The 16033-nt window shown below is 38.3% G+C and overlaps 1 pseudogene; it reads left to right on the top strand.

The window, feature by feature from the left end:
• LOC139121256 (alkaline phosphatase-like) lies at positions 1–11746 on the top strand (annotated as a pseudogene).
• Positions 11747–16033: the final 4287 nt, after the last annotated feature.

Raw genomic sequence — 16033 nt, 5'->3', positions numbered from 1 at the left:
CTTTCTCGACGGTATAGTAGAATCATGGTAGCGGCAATGTCCATCCGCTTAGGATTTCTTTTCACGCTATGCAGCATCTGTTTCATCGGTCGAGGCGTTCCACAAGGTGAGCAAATCCTAACGTACGTTCAGTTTTTCATATCATGTGGCAGCCAACAGCTCTTTGTGACTTTCATAGCTTGCTTAAAGACCAGGGACTTGATTCCCGGGATCAAGCTGCAATGTTCTAGTCTGTAATATGTGTCATGTGTTTTGTTTTCCGTTGAAATTGTAATCTAGTAGGTATATTTCCTTGCAAGACAATCTGACGCCTGACGCAGTCCTGTAAGTCTAAGAAAACCACAGGTCTGCCGCCTACAGTATATTGTACCAGTATCTGAGCTACTTTTTTGAGTAGGGATTGTTTGCATAGTTTTATCACTGAAGGTTGACATTTTATTGGACCTGCATGCCACCACACCAAATCTTTGAGAAGAGAGAAGGTAAATCCACGGATGGCGTCAACCCGACCCCATGTCAACTTGACCCCACACCAAATCAACTGTACACCTCACCCTGCACAGCTAGACCCCGGATATTTTTGGCATCGTTTCGTACTTATTAGAGAAGTATGTGCCTCGAAAGTGAAAGACTTAAACTTTTGCTCACACTTTCCTTGAGGAATCTTTCAACCACTCTCTTTCTGCACCAAGAATAAAAATCTGGGGTCACCGTGCAAATTTTAGTACCAGAGAAACAAATAACTCAAGATTTATCGATATTTAAAATTCAAAATGGCCGCCATATCTGCCAAGAAATATTCGAATTTCGAAAAACTAAGCAGGTAGAACGTTTCTTATACCAAGACCTTCAAAATGACCCCCACGAGTGTTATATCAGAAAAGAATTGTGAAAGTTTGTACTTCCGAATATCAGATTTTGTTTTGATATCATTAAATGTCGAGTACAAAACAGTTACATTTAAATCACTGGTAACTCTGCACGCTAACAATCATAATTTGGCATTGGTTATATTTCTGCGGAGTAAATTATGAAAACAATCTGTGTACGACAAACATGGAATTGTAATATTTCTTAATTTGTTTTCCGAGCCGCTGAGGATTGGAACCGATGGGCCAGGGAGGACTTGGAGAGGGCGTTGGAGCTAGAAAAACTAAATACTAACACAGCAAAGAATGTGATAGTGTTTCTTGGAGATGGCATGGGAATTCCTACTATTGTATCAGCAAGGATCTACAAAGGTCAACTGGATGGTGGGACCGGTGAAGAGAACTCACTATTTCTTGAGACATTGCCGCGCGCTTGTCTCATCAAGGTTGGTCGAAAATGTGTCTTTTTTATCCCTTTAGAAAAGTTGCTTTTTGCCATAACATGTTATGAGTAAAACATTTCCTCCCACTTTGCTAACAGCAAGTTCCTCCTAGGTCATCATGAGGTCAATCTCTGATGAAACATACTGAAACATACGGTGAAACATACTGTCGCATAATTTATAATTTGCCTTCATGGCAATAATTTCTCGTGAATATCAACACTTTCACAAAAAATGTTCAACAAGACCCCTGTGGAGGTTATCTGCGGCTGCATAGAGAACACTGAGTGTCTTGAGCTGAATGTGAATGTCTGATGTTTACATACCCACTTACAGACCTACAACACCGACTACCAGGTGCCTGACTCCGCCGGTACGGCAACTGCTGTCCTTAGCGGGATCAATACCAAGAACGGCGTGATCGGCTTGGACGATTCCGCTTTAAGATCTGACTGCAACTCCTCCAAGAATGCAGAGATCGAATCGGTGTCCAGCATAGCTGTCCGTCAAGGTAGCCATCACTCGAGATTTCTCAAAAATTACTTTTGCTAATTAGCACATGTCCAGATGTGCAATCCCTGTACTACAGTGGAGTGCCATCTCAGACGTCTAAAGTGTCATGTTTCTATAATTCTGCCTTGTTGGCATTGATTCGTTTTCTAATATTCAAACATATAGGAATCCCATGCATTTCCACTCCACTAGGACAATAGTGGCATCAGAAATAACAGCGCTTGATCTACAGCATGTGGAACTTGTTCACAAAATTAAAATCCACCCGGTGACAAATTCTTCTCACATAAGAAATCTGCATGTTACTTTCACGTTCTTGTTGTAGCGCTACCGTTTATCATATTGAGTTGTTAAAGATCTGGAACATTAGATGGCAATTTATACTTTTATTTCTTTTCAAATGTCAGTAGAGCTAAGTCTTGTAATTGTGCACTTAATGTTAGAATGAAATAAGTAGGCCTGCATGGCCATGATTCCGTATTCCATGAACAAGTTGCAGTTCTACATTATCACTCGTCAGTTCCAGCGTCGTCAAAATGGACGTTTGCCGGTCAATTGGTCAGAAAATAAATTTCAGCGACAATATTGACATTATGAAAAGTCGTTTAGTTTGTTTGCATTGTCTCTTATCATTTATACACTTTTCATAAACTTCCAAAGATACGGAAAAAATAATCTGATTTATTCACCTTCTAGGCAAAGTTGCTGGCATAGTAACCACAACCAGGATCACGCACGCATCACCAGCCGCTGTGTACGCCCATAGCCCTGAAAGGGACTGGGAAAGCTCCGCAGATGGAGACTGCGTTGACATCGCCGCTCAGTTCATTGAGAAAGCTTCAGATTTCAAGGTTCGTGTTATTACACCTTCACGTAACATAAGCATGGCCAAACACTTCTTTCTACCGATTGCACGATAACCTTTGATAGTTGTAACTTGTGGCAAGTTTTTCAGTACTCAGCTTCAGATATATCAACTACCGTGTCTGACCCTAGTCCGTTTCGTCATGCTGAAATTTCGAGTGTACTTTTTGTCAACACAGCTTGTATGTGTGTGGTGATCAATGTTTACTGTTTACAAATGAATTTTAGTCCGGACTTGAATACAATTTTCAACAATAACAATGTAGATTGCACTCATATAGGTTGTGTAGATATGCTAAATACTTGGCATTAAATTACACGCACACGCGCTCACACACACACACACACACACACACACACTCTCTCTCTCTCTCTCTCTCTCTCTCTCTCTCTCTCTCTCTCTCTCTCTCTCTCTCTCTCTCTCTCTCTCTCTCTCTCTCCAGGTGGTATTAGGTGGCGGTAGACGAGAGTTTATGACAAACACCGCTGAGGATCCTGAGCACAGTTCTTCGAAAGGGCGCCGCACGGATGGATGAGACCTCATCAGCGAATGGAGGAACCTCCCGGCATTTGATGGATTAAGAGCGGAATACGTGTGGAAGCAAGACGATTTTGACGCCGTAGACATTGACAGCACTGATTATCTCTTAGGTGAGAGCGAACGTAAATCATCACCGCTGGTTATAGCAAAACTTTGTGGACCAAGTGAATGATATAAACTGGCCCTTCTCAACGATAACAAGCATCAAACAACCTTTTCTTATCCAAAAAGTACTTGAAATGTAATGCTATTACCTTACGAGGCACGGATAAGTTTTTACATAAACGTAAACATTGAAAATGCTTTACTTTTCGTCATTACACGCCAGGGCTCTTCGAACGTAGTCACATGCAATACGAAGCTGACAGGGCCAATGACGTAGCCGGAGAACCAAGTCTTGCAGAGATGGTAGAAAAAGCCATACAGATGCTGAGTAAAAACGATAAAGGATTCTTTCTATTCGTTGAAGGTAAGCTGCTCATTCGAAACTGACGCTTTGGTTGCCCTCTTGAGAGATTCCAGGGGTAACATGAGTGAACTCATAACGGAACTTCGTGGAGCCCAAATATTCGAATCTGACACCTCTCTCTCTCTCTCTCTCTCTCTCTCTCTCTCTCTCTCTCTCTCTCTCTCTCTCTGTTTGTCTGTCGGTCTATCCCTTTACGTCACGACGGGAGCATGCATGTACATACCATATCGTCCTGCCAATACTGCAATATATCTCAGTAACCATGTTTGTCTCCCATTGATCTAAAGGAGGAAGAATTGACCACGCCCACCATGGCACACTCGCTTATAAAGCCCTCGTAGACACGTTAGCCTTTGATGACGCTGTAAAGAAAGCTTTGGAAATGACAGACACGGAAGATACGTTGGTGATCGTAACAGCTGATCATAGTCACGTGAATACGATCAACGGGTATCCAAGGAGAGGAAATCCCATTCTAGGTATAAAGTCAAATAACCTCGAAAACAAGTACACTTATTCTTTACGTTGCAATTATCCAGATGCGCTTTGTAATCTTCTTGAAAGTGAACATTAGTGCGGATAATGCATATGTAACGTATCATTTCAACTGGCAAACATGCGCATCTTTGTATGTCAGATTCCTCCCCTCTACAACTATTGACAATTCGTCAGAATCGGCAAAGATATCATTTCATATCAAGATTTCGATAACGATACGAAAGGTTCAGGAGAGACTCATGTTTGGTTCTTTTGCGTCTTTGACCCCACTAATGTGAATATAATTCTTGATAGGAAAAACCGGTGGTAAAGCAATTGACGACCTGCCTTACACCACCATTATGTACACAAACGGACCCAGTGGAAAGGAGGTTATCGAATCTTTTAAGAACAATGGTACCAGGCCTGATATCACAGATGTTGATACAGGTAAAGCGTCAGTAATCAAAGGAACTGTCGACAACGCCCTTCCAAAATAATCTAATCAATCAGATGTCTCGCCAGGGCATACCTTTGTTTTCACGATATCATGACCGATGTTAAAGGGACATACATGTAAACTGTAACTTGTGACAAGTTTTTCAGTATTCTGCTTCTGTATATCAACTACCGTGTCTGCCCCTAATCCGTTTGTCATGCTGAAATTTTGAGTATTCTTTTTGTCAACACAGCTTGTATGTGTGTAGTTATCATTGTTTTTTGTTTACAAATGAATTCTAGTCCGGACTTGAATACAATAACAATGGAGATCATACTCATATAGGTTGTTTTATATGCTAAATTCTCGGCATTAATGTACAGTTTAGGGATTCAATGCAGAAAGTATAGGGAAACCACAAAACAAAAGTTCTGAACGCATAGCCAAAAGATACAGCTTATGGAGCTTCAATAAAAGCACGTAAGCGACTTCTTAATTAGAAATTTGTTGCAGCTAGATTCGATGTTACTGAACATTCCCGTGACCAGTGTCTTGAATTCATCTAAACCAAGCTTTCAAGAAAAAGAGTGACCCCTGGCCCAAAGCCGATACTTACTTATCCTTGAAATCGTGTCTGATGGTTGTTGAGTCGCTGTGCAACATAGAAATATTAAAGGACTGTAAACAAATCTGATGAAAGTCCGATGTAGAGATGGGTCGGCCTCTTATGTTATCGTGTTACGGTCTTTTTGTGCGGTACCCAACTTATTCTACATCTGAACCTGCACCATAGGGAATTTCGTTTTTTCAAAGTACAGTACTCAACCAATCAGATAGCGGCTTTCTCGGCACATTAGGCTGCAGACTTACACTCTCATAGTAATCCAAATTCCGAGTTACAGCCGCAGCGCGGTAAACCTTCAACTGGACGTGTTTCAATCAAACCATAGTTAGTTTAGAATTTTATTGGAAACGCAGATTTTATAATCGCTAACAATCATCAAGTTGAAGGTTTATAAAGGAAATGAAGGCTACTTCACATATCGGGTCTTAGTGAATGAGTGGATGTGTTCAATATGGTGAGACATTGGACCGGCGTTCCCAGACCAAAGTGGGGTCCCTTCATCAGTCGCCCTGCTGTTATGTATCCCATCCGTTTGGTTTGATAATAGTCATCTTGCCTGTGTGCCGAGGAGAAGCTAGGTTCAATGACTTTTGACTGACTCTATATGTGTGTGATCTGGTATGTGTGGCATCATAATTGACCAATCAAGTGTGAGATTTAAACGGGATTTCCTATGGTGTAGGTTCAGATGTAGTGAGGGAGGACGACACAAAAAAACGTAATACGATAGCGTAAAGACGGACCCATCTCTACAACGGATTTTAATCAGAATTCATCGCTGTAATTTCAAGTTGAATTTACATTTATCATGTGTCTTTATTGCACAGAAGCGCCAGATTACCTGCAACAAGCCCTCCTGCCTCTGAACTCGGAAACTCATGGTGGTGAAGACATTTCACTCCACGCCGACGGACCTTACTCTCACTTGTTTCAAAACATCCACGAACAAAACTACATCGCTCACGTCATCAAGTACGCCGCTTGTCTCGGGGAATACACAGACGCATGTGATTCCCGTGTTTCTGCAGGTGAGTACCTGCTGCACATGTTTGTCAGTAGTAACTCTGTCGCGTATATACTAGCTCTATTCCGTAACTGTTGAACACATTAGTATACGCTATGCCTCCTTCACTATAGCACATTTCTCATTCAACAGTAAAGTAGCGTGCAAAGAAAGTCATTGTGCCACATGTTGATTATTGTGATACACCTAGGTGTAGGAGGCATTCCTTCTTGAAAAGTTCTATCCCTATACTGCTAGATGAAGTTTCTATGCGATGGTGGCGTTTAATGAAAAATTCTTCTATTTTTTTATTCCAGCTACAATGAGTTCAATTTCTGCTGTCCAAGTTCTCTGTCTTGTCGCAGGAGTGGTCATGCATGCAACCTTACTGTTCTTCTAGACTATCAAGTTCAACGCCGTTTCTTTTTGTTTCAAATATGCCGTGACGCAGACCAAAGACATATTTGAGTCACGATATGACTTTAGCATTAGTATAACCAAGCCAAATTATGTTTCAGTGTCCTCATCATCTCATAAACATTCAGATATTGGGAGCCGATTGTTTTGTGATTCGTAATTTTGAATTCGTTTGAATACGACAGATGCATATGCTTGTCCGACCTAATATAAAAAACGGTAAACCATTGGAAGCATTTGATATGTAGTAACACGTACACCTGTTTTACAAGTCATCGTCGATGACACAGTCCCCGCTTGTTAATGGGTACTTTGATCAGAAGTCATCGGAGAGAATAGAGTCCTGTTCATTAATTGGGTCCGTGATTAAAAATACTGCAATATAGACAGGGCTTTATGGCCGAGAATGAGTTCATAATGGTGAAAACGTAAAACCAATCTGGGCTGCCACCCTAATTACAAAAGGTCATTAAATAAGTTAATTAGTGATTAGTAAACATGATGCCAAACATCTTTGCATCCTATTATAACGCTGACAGATTATCACCTGTACCACATTTCATAAAATTTGATGCAGTGCTTCTGGACATTCAACCTAAAAACAAAATTTATTCTGTATGCAAATAAGCAATTAATTTAAACGATACCTCTAAGTGTCATCGAAATGTATTACAGCACTGTGCGATCAACATCTGTACCAAGTTTCATCAAATTTGATGCAGTATTTCTGGATTTGTCACTGTTATTAGGAAACTTCATTAAATATGCAAACTAAAAATTAATTAACATTGCACTGATAAACGTCTTTATTCACTGTTAAAGCAATGTGAGCTCAACATCTGTACCAAGATTCATGAACTTTGATGAACAATTTCTTGACATATCCACCTAATTACGAAAATTTATTTAATATGTAACTTAGCAGTTAATTGACATGATACTGCTACATATCTTTGCACGCCATTACACCACTGGAAAATCAACATCTGTACCACATTCCATCAAATTTGATACAGCATTTCTAGATATATCACACTAATTATGAAAATTGATTAAATATGCAAATTACCAATTAATTTACATGATACTCCTTACTTTATGTCTTCACACAGTATCACAGTATGGGAGAGATCAACATCTGTACCACGTTTCATCAGATTTGATACAATATTTCTGGACGTAGCCTTCTAATTAGGAAAGTTCATAAATATGCAAATTAGCATTTAATTCACACAGATCTTTGCACACTATTATAGGACTGTGTGCTAAAGATCTGTGCCAGGTTTCATCAAATTTGTTGCAGTATTTCTAGGCATCATCCTAATTAAAAACATTTATCAATATACAAATTAGTAATTAATTGACACAATACTGACATATGTCATTGTGAGCTATTAGAGCTCTGTGCGACCAACATCTGTACTAAGTTTCATCAAATTTAGCGCAGTCGCTCATGAAACAGCTCTTTTTCAAAAAGTCACTGTCAATGACATAGTCCCCACTTGGTTAATAAAATGGCTATCATGAGGTCATATTGGATCGTGTCATAAAACAAATCGACTTGCAAATGTATGACATAGGAATTAATGCTTGTACCAAGTTTGAATGAAATCGCTCCTGGCATCTCTGAGAAATTTGCGCGAACGGACTGACAGACGGACGGATGCATGCACGCACGGACACACGGACGAGACCAAACCTATGTCCCCTAGGACGTTGTCCGTGGGGACTAAAAATAACAATCGTTTCACACGTCTATTATGTAATATTCATACAATTACCAATTTGTATGACTTTTCCCTCTCGTTGATGCAAATGATACGTATGACGTGTAGAATACAATAACACCACCTGTACCTTGCCACTCCAGTCAGGAACATGGAGCAAAATGATGACCTGAGACAGTGGCTGTAGAGTTAGAAGCCAGGTCCGCCCGGACTGGTCTCTACTAAATGTTTAAAATGAAACTGAAGCCACACGAACAATGCAGAAATTCCTATGATATTTTTCCCCGCTAAACTTACACGGAATTGAAAGGTATCCTTGTAGGTTTGTAAAAATCTTATCTGATTAAAACCGTTGGAAACGCTGAGAATTGACGGCAGCAAACGTAATGAGGACTCAGTAACATGACAAAGGATACGGAAATTTACGTTTTCTAGTCCCCGTGATTAGACTAGTCAAAAGGGAACATTGAACATTGCAATCAGAGTTGTTTTACATTTATGTTTATACTCTGCGTTTTTAATCTCTTTCAAGGTGGATATGAATTATTGATTACAGAGAATCGTGTAGAAATTGAAATAAGTAAATTGTTTTAATTGCCGAACACATCTATATTTACTAGTCATGTCTTTTAATGTGCCACTTCTTCTCAGATTGATGATTTATTAGAACGTACAACAAAGTTTCGATGAAGTTACCAGAGGTTTGTAAGGACATACAGACATTCGGTACTTAAGAGTATTTGCCCCTGATGTAAATGGCTCTTTCGTCTTGCCAGGGAAAACCGGTGACGTAGCAGTACACGGCCTGCCTTGCACGACCATCAGTTACGCTAACGGACCAAGCGGAAAGGGGGTCGGAGAATCCTTTAGAAACAACGGTACCCGACCAAATGTCACAGGCGTTGATACAGGTAAGGCGTCGGTGATACTATGAACATGTCTTGACCCATCCCTCTGTGAAAGAAAAAAAATCCTTCCTGTCAAGTTTCCTGGTAGAATCGTAAACGTTACTTGACATAACGGTGATTAAACTGTCAGAGGTGAGTTTTCAACTGTTAAAGATTTTACAGAAATATGCGGAGTTCTGGTCATAAGCGTACATTTTGTACTGATACGTAGGCATATTAAGAATACATTTGACTTGCAATTTACAAGTATACTGAGATCTGTACATTTCATCACTCTCTTTAGATGTACCTGAAGATGCAAAAAACACATCTGAGTCTAGAGGAAATAACCAGCGTGTCAGTGTGCTTCTATTCTGGCTTATATTCTAAAGACTTAACAATGTAATTTAACGGAGCGTATACGTATTACGTCGACATCTTCAGCTCGGATAAACAATTATTTAGTATCACGGTAGTCTTTTCCTTATTTGAAATTTTCATCTGTTTAATTTTGTATGGGTTTTGCAGGTTTTTTAGATGTTCTATTTCTTCAAAAGCTCACTACAAAGAAATGTAGCTGTGGAAACGCAGCTGTCTGTGATTGGGTAGGCTGCGTCTATGCCAGTTATCAAAAGGCCAACCCCGCCACGCAGCCAATAGAAATGCTGCAGCCTCTGAATTCATTTTCGTCCCTTAAGTGTCTTGACAAAGTCATCTTTCGTTTTAAACAGGCAAACAAAACATAAACAGACAAGTAAACACATACCAAATAAATTCGTGAGATCTTGATGCGTATAGTCACCTCAGCTTAAGTAGTCAAAAGTAAACAAAATGTCCAGAAAGTCATGCTTGTTCAGAAATAACTGTCTGTTTCAAGGTTAAACATCTAACTTTAACATAAAATCGATCACGTGACATTATTTGCACGCTCTTCACATTATTTGATTTTGATACATTAAAATCACATTAACATTATCTTGATTTATTATCTCAAGCTGGTATCGATAAAGTGGATCTGTTGAAGGCTTGTCACGCAGCATTTGTTGACATAACCATATGTCAGAGGTCGAACACCGGGGACAGAAGCGACTAGGCCCTGGAGCTATGTTATCGATGTTATCGGTGTTATCGATGATACGGTGCGTGAACTAAGATAGCCTGCCAGTTTGTTCAGAAATGGCATTGTTCTGAAATTAGGACGGGTACTTGTATAGTTTTCTTAATTGCGATCTGAATCCCAAAGTTAAACCTATCCACTATGCGTTTAGCAGAAGATTACCAGTGGTAAAGTTTGAAAATATGGTGTTGATCAAGTCTGATCAAGTCGAGCTATCCCAGTAATTCGTTTCCTTGATTGACAGTACTTTCAAAAATGACAAAATAAATGAACAACACCGAGATACCACTTGTCCTTTTTGCTATTAAAAGTTAATGAATGACAAACATATATATACATATATATATATATATATATATATATATATATATATATATATATATATATATATATATATATATATATATATAATGCTACTCAACTTTTCAATTGACGTCAATTTCCATTTTCTTTCTCCTCTCCAAATTTATTACAGGCACAGTGAGTCGCTCAGGTCTTATGTCTCGCTGGAGATTTTTGTAATGCAAGCAGCCAAGATATTCTTCTAAACTTTCAAGCTGAACGTCGTCGTTTTAGCAGCAGTACCGGTATACCAAACACCGAGCGACCTCAGGGACACCATACTCAAAAACCCAAGAATACTACAAACGTATGTGAAATAGATATAGTAGCTGGTTTTTTTGTCATGTAAGAATGATCTCATAAGCAGATAACTCTAAAGTGATCGATATTTTGTATAATGTTTGCTTCTAATTCCATGTTTCATCCTGTTTGTTTGTCACTTATTCTCTTTCTTTTTACTAAATCCTCCTCTTTGCAGTGTGCGGCTGTATATGGTTTTAAAGTGTATCATACCTGTGTTCGAGTTCAAAATAACAAATACGTAAATAACTGTCGGCTTCGTGTGCATGGAATCGGGACTAAGGAATGTTACGTTTATGTCAATAATGATATTGTGACCACATTCAATATACTGGCCTGTGAAACTTCAACAAATCATCGGTAAAAATAACTGAACGGATTTGACACGAACCGTCGATGGAGGGCGCTCTGTGCTCTCCTTTCCTCTGGCTGGCTGTGAGCAGTGTTCTCCGGTGCCAGTTTAATGGCTATTACATGTATCGCAACTTGTTAGCCAATTAACATTTCCATTCTGTCTTTTATAACAAGAGAAGGATTTAAATGAGTACAAGCACATAAACTATAAATCTGTTTATTTATGCTCGTCGATCTGACAATTTCATTATCAACATTCATGTATTTGTCAGATTTATGGTGACACGATAGCGGCCTCGCATGTTGTGAATCCTGCTGTACAGGGAAGTTATGTTCATTGTGTAACTCAGGTGTTGACATAAGACATCGGAATATGCTGACGATGTCACGCCAAATTACATTGTAACATTATTATATTAGCATTTGTTTTGATTTGTTTATTAATCATGCAAGACAAGGCTAACTTAGCTGAATGGCAGCATAGGAGTTTGCCTGCTTGCCGGCATACGTTTCCTGGCAGGTATTGAGCTACTTTAGTTTTTTTACAATTTTTTCCATCATTTAATTATATTCTATTCGACTCCCAAAATTATGTCGACGTGCACAATGTTTACGGTGCCTTTATATGAATATATAGCCCGATTTTTTTATGTTGCGATTTTTTTTTAGTTCTTTTTTTTGACAGCCGTATTTTCGTAGCCCGGGCATCCAGTTGTCAACAGCATTTAATATTGTACTCAGTGTGTTGTGTGCATTTGAAGGCTGATGTTTCTGCAAGAAAGCAAAGTCTTCTATGAAAGTTACATTTCCCGTGTTTTATTACGAAACATTCCGCTTTTGACCCGATTTTAGGCAGTCAGCTGTGGTGGGTCGATAACATACAAATGTGCCAAACAGATGACTTGCCAGTATCCATTCTGCATCAGTGGGGGAAAGGTACATCATTAGCTTCCAACACATTTTTGGAATGTACAGAATACAAACGAGTACAAGAGGATGAAGAACTTATGTCTCATGACGTCACGACAATATTAAATGATATATTTCAGATAGAAATACATGAACTAGAAATACATGTAATAGAAAATAACTCACCTCTTGACAGGAAATCACGTCAGAACATGTCAGTCAAAATTTAAAACTTTTGCAAAGGTCCATATGAAGTTTATGTACATAATTTTGCATATGACGGAGCACTTTATTTAAAAATTGATGGGCAGCAAGGGGTTCGCGTGTTTCACGAATTGTAAGTCATTGTTTATGGGAGCATTCGAACATCTGCCTCCACCCCATTCGTGATGGTTTCTTTGCCAAACAGTTCACAGATTACCTAAACTCACTTGATCCAGATGCATAATTAAGGCTACGTTCACAAATAACGGTGAGGGGGGGGGGGGGTCTGGAGTAAACGCGATTGAAATCTTATTTTTTCAGACCCCCTCTATACCCTCAAAAATTTTCATGTCCCCCGCCTATATGATCAAAAAATTTTAAGTCCCCCAATCATAGCCGCATATTTATTAGGGATGCACGCAAAGAAAAAAATAAACATGTATAGAGTCATTTAAAACGCATCAGTGGACGTTTTTGATTTATCATTCAAAGCCGACTTGAGTTGTGGCCGGGTCAACAGCACCTGCCGAAGAACACAAAAATGAAGATCATGAGAGAGTACGCAAATTGGGAAATCCTGGCTACATTAAAAAGTTTTACAAAATTGACAATACTGAAACGCTAAAATATTTCATCAAATAAACGTTTAATTTCTGAAATGTTTTGTGTAATAATGGCAATTTGGTAAAATTAAAATTACATTATTCCGTTTTTCATTTAAATTAGAATCTTTACTGTGTAACATTTTTTTCTCGAGGGTCTATGGAAGAAACAAGCAGTGACAAGAAATGGGTCTCCCACTGTAGTGGGAAACACATATAAGCACAGACAAATATAAACGCAGTGTTTCTATTTGTCTGTGATATAAGATAAAGGCAAAACAATACAGCGGGGGGCATAATTGAAGACGCTTATCCCTCTGTACAAGGATCGAGGAAAACCCGTCGCAAGGATAATGCGGAAACTTAGTCGTGCTCACCTATAGACAGCAACTGTAGCCAACCTTAAAGATTTTATATACTTGGTACATCTTAGCCCATTCTGTCTGCCGTAGTAGTGTCGCGTTATACGTTTTAGTGTGAAGTTCTGTTTTTGTGTGTGTCTCTTTCATACAGGCAAACGGAACACAATTAATATTTTCTCTTTTAATAGACCGGAGACCCACATATTCAGCTCAGGGGTGTTACGTGTACACGGTGTGCTCACCATAAGGATTTCACGTGCTACAAAAAGGCAATCTCAGCAACCAATATGTCAATGTCATATAGTCATACTCAGACTTGTATTTTTTAATTAGGTATATAGTAATAGTCCATGTAATTGATATATAATTTCTCGTTTGACCTTAGAACTTTCAAAAAATGCTTTGAACCTTTATAAGGGACGATTCAGAATTTACTTCCAGGGGGAGGGTGGAGGATTTTCTATTTTCTGGGTGATTTTTTTCCACGCCCCCACTAGTAAATTATAGAAAAAATCTATGGGCCCCCTCATCTTTCCTGTTTTTTTTCCATGCCCCCCCCCCCTAATATATACTAGCATGCTTATACACTATAGACATATCCAGTCTAACAAGTTGCAGGAACTGTAGTGGACATTTAATCGATGATATAACAAATCATTTCAGGGTTATGTGACTATAAAAAGAATGGTTTGCAGGGACTGCAAGTGGCACACTTTTGGAAAGGGTAGCAATAAACATATCTGGTTGTAAATTTCTGAAGAAAAGTTAATTACTAAATATGAATACTTTTTTCGTTATGTCTCACTGATACATATGATGCACACAAAGACAAGCAAAGATGTCAGTTAGAAATGGTGAACAGAAAATCAGAGGAGCAGATGATTGGCAAAGTGATATATATCTTGAAGCTTAATGGTACCATGATCATTTGCAGATATCCAGATATTTCTGGAAAAAGAGATGTACATGTACATGCACAAGTTCAGCATACATTTTCATTTGATGATGCTGAATATTTGCAGACTCACGGTGAAAGTTTTAAACATTAGTAATTAAAATTGGTGAAAGCCAACTTGTTTTTAATGTTCTCTTTTTTTCTAATTTGGTTGTCATAAAACCAAGTAGCTGCCACTGAAAGCAACAATGCTAAGGAATATTTTACAACATTTCTTGAACAAAACACCTTATCCAAACATGAATTCACATGTTATTCTGCTCATTCCATTCACAATACAATGTTCATATTAAAATGCAGATAACTCTGTGTAAGTCAAAGTTCAAATTTTGTCAGCAGTATTTTTCAAAATTGACAGAGCATTCATATTTCAATTTTTTTTAGCAAACTTTAATTTAAAATAGTCATGATGCGCATGTTTTCAGATGACACGAAACAATACATGTTAATTTGTCATTTTGCCTTTTCTGCCGGCCACCACTGAGAAATCTTTTATTATACATATCAGAATGAATGGGACACAAAAGTATTAGCATCAATACACAATGTGTAAGCTTATCCACATTTCTCCTAGCCTCATACGCGCTGAAATCACTTCTTGGACTACAGCAAATTTCTTGTGTACACAATATTTCAACAATCTGACACCATAGCAAGCAGTGCCACATGATCTTCTGGATGCACATACAGGATTGTTGGAAATCAACGCTTTTGTAAATTTTTCACCATATATTTTTGACAGTAATACATAATACTTTTATTTTCAAAATTTAAAAACTATTCACTGAAAAGCAACTTGAAGATGAGACGGCCATAAATTTATTTTCAAAATAGTTTATAGTAGATGTAAGCACTGTAAAAAGTTATGTAGAACATTTAAAAAATTTAGAAAGGGTAAAATTGATGAGAATGAAACATAGAAAAAAGGAGCAGAAAAGTTGCTCTTGAGTGGGAAACTTCAAAATTTAAACGTAAAAGAATTAGATAAATACCTTGATAAACATAAATTAGCAAAACAAAACAAATTGAAAGCTGAAAAGTTCAAATTATAACCGCACATATACATGCACAACCTTCATTCAATTTAAGAAAACTGCCAGGGAAAGATATTGTAACAACTTATGTCACAGATGAGTCAGAGTCAGATAGCAGTGACTCTGAATTGGAAACCTCTGTCAATGGAGTCATTGAGAGTGATGATGATGGTGTGGTTCTGAATATGATAGTGACACAGACACTGACACTGACAAAATCCAAGAGAACCAACATGGCCATGTTACTTTAAGAAGTGGCAGAGTAGCAAGTCGTTTTGTTTTGAATTAAGGTGGAGCTGCATGTTGCCAACACACTTTTTTTCAAAGCAATATTTCTCATCAAAGATGACAAGGAAACCCCCTCATACCACATATTTCAAAAAGCAGAGACTCCAAAGTTTAGTATGGTAGCAGTAGTTTACTCAAAGGATGAAGTGGGTGTATATTTTGGGTAAAAAAACTCAATTTTGGTATTAATGATAAAAATTAATTTAAGTCAAAAACTAGACAGTATTTTCTGAAATGTAATATTTCACTTGAAAGGAGAGTATACCGGTATGTAGAAAAAAAAACAATATTT

This window comes from Ptychodera flava, chromosome 21 (genome assembly GCF_041260155.1).
Source record: "Ptychodera flava strain L36383 chromosome 21, AS_Pfla_20210202, whole genome shotgun sequence".
In the NCBI taxonomy this organism is placed as follows: Eukaryota; Metazoa; Hemichordata; class Enteropneusta; family Ptychoderidae; genus Ptychodera; species Ptychodera flava.
Note: the sequence above shows the minus strand (reverse complement) of the source record. Positions and strands in the feature narration are given on the sequence as shown.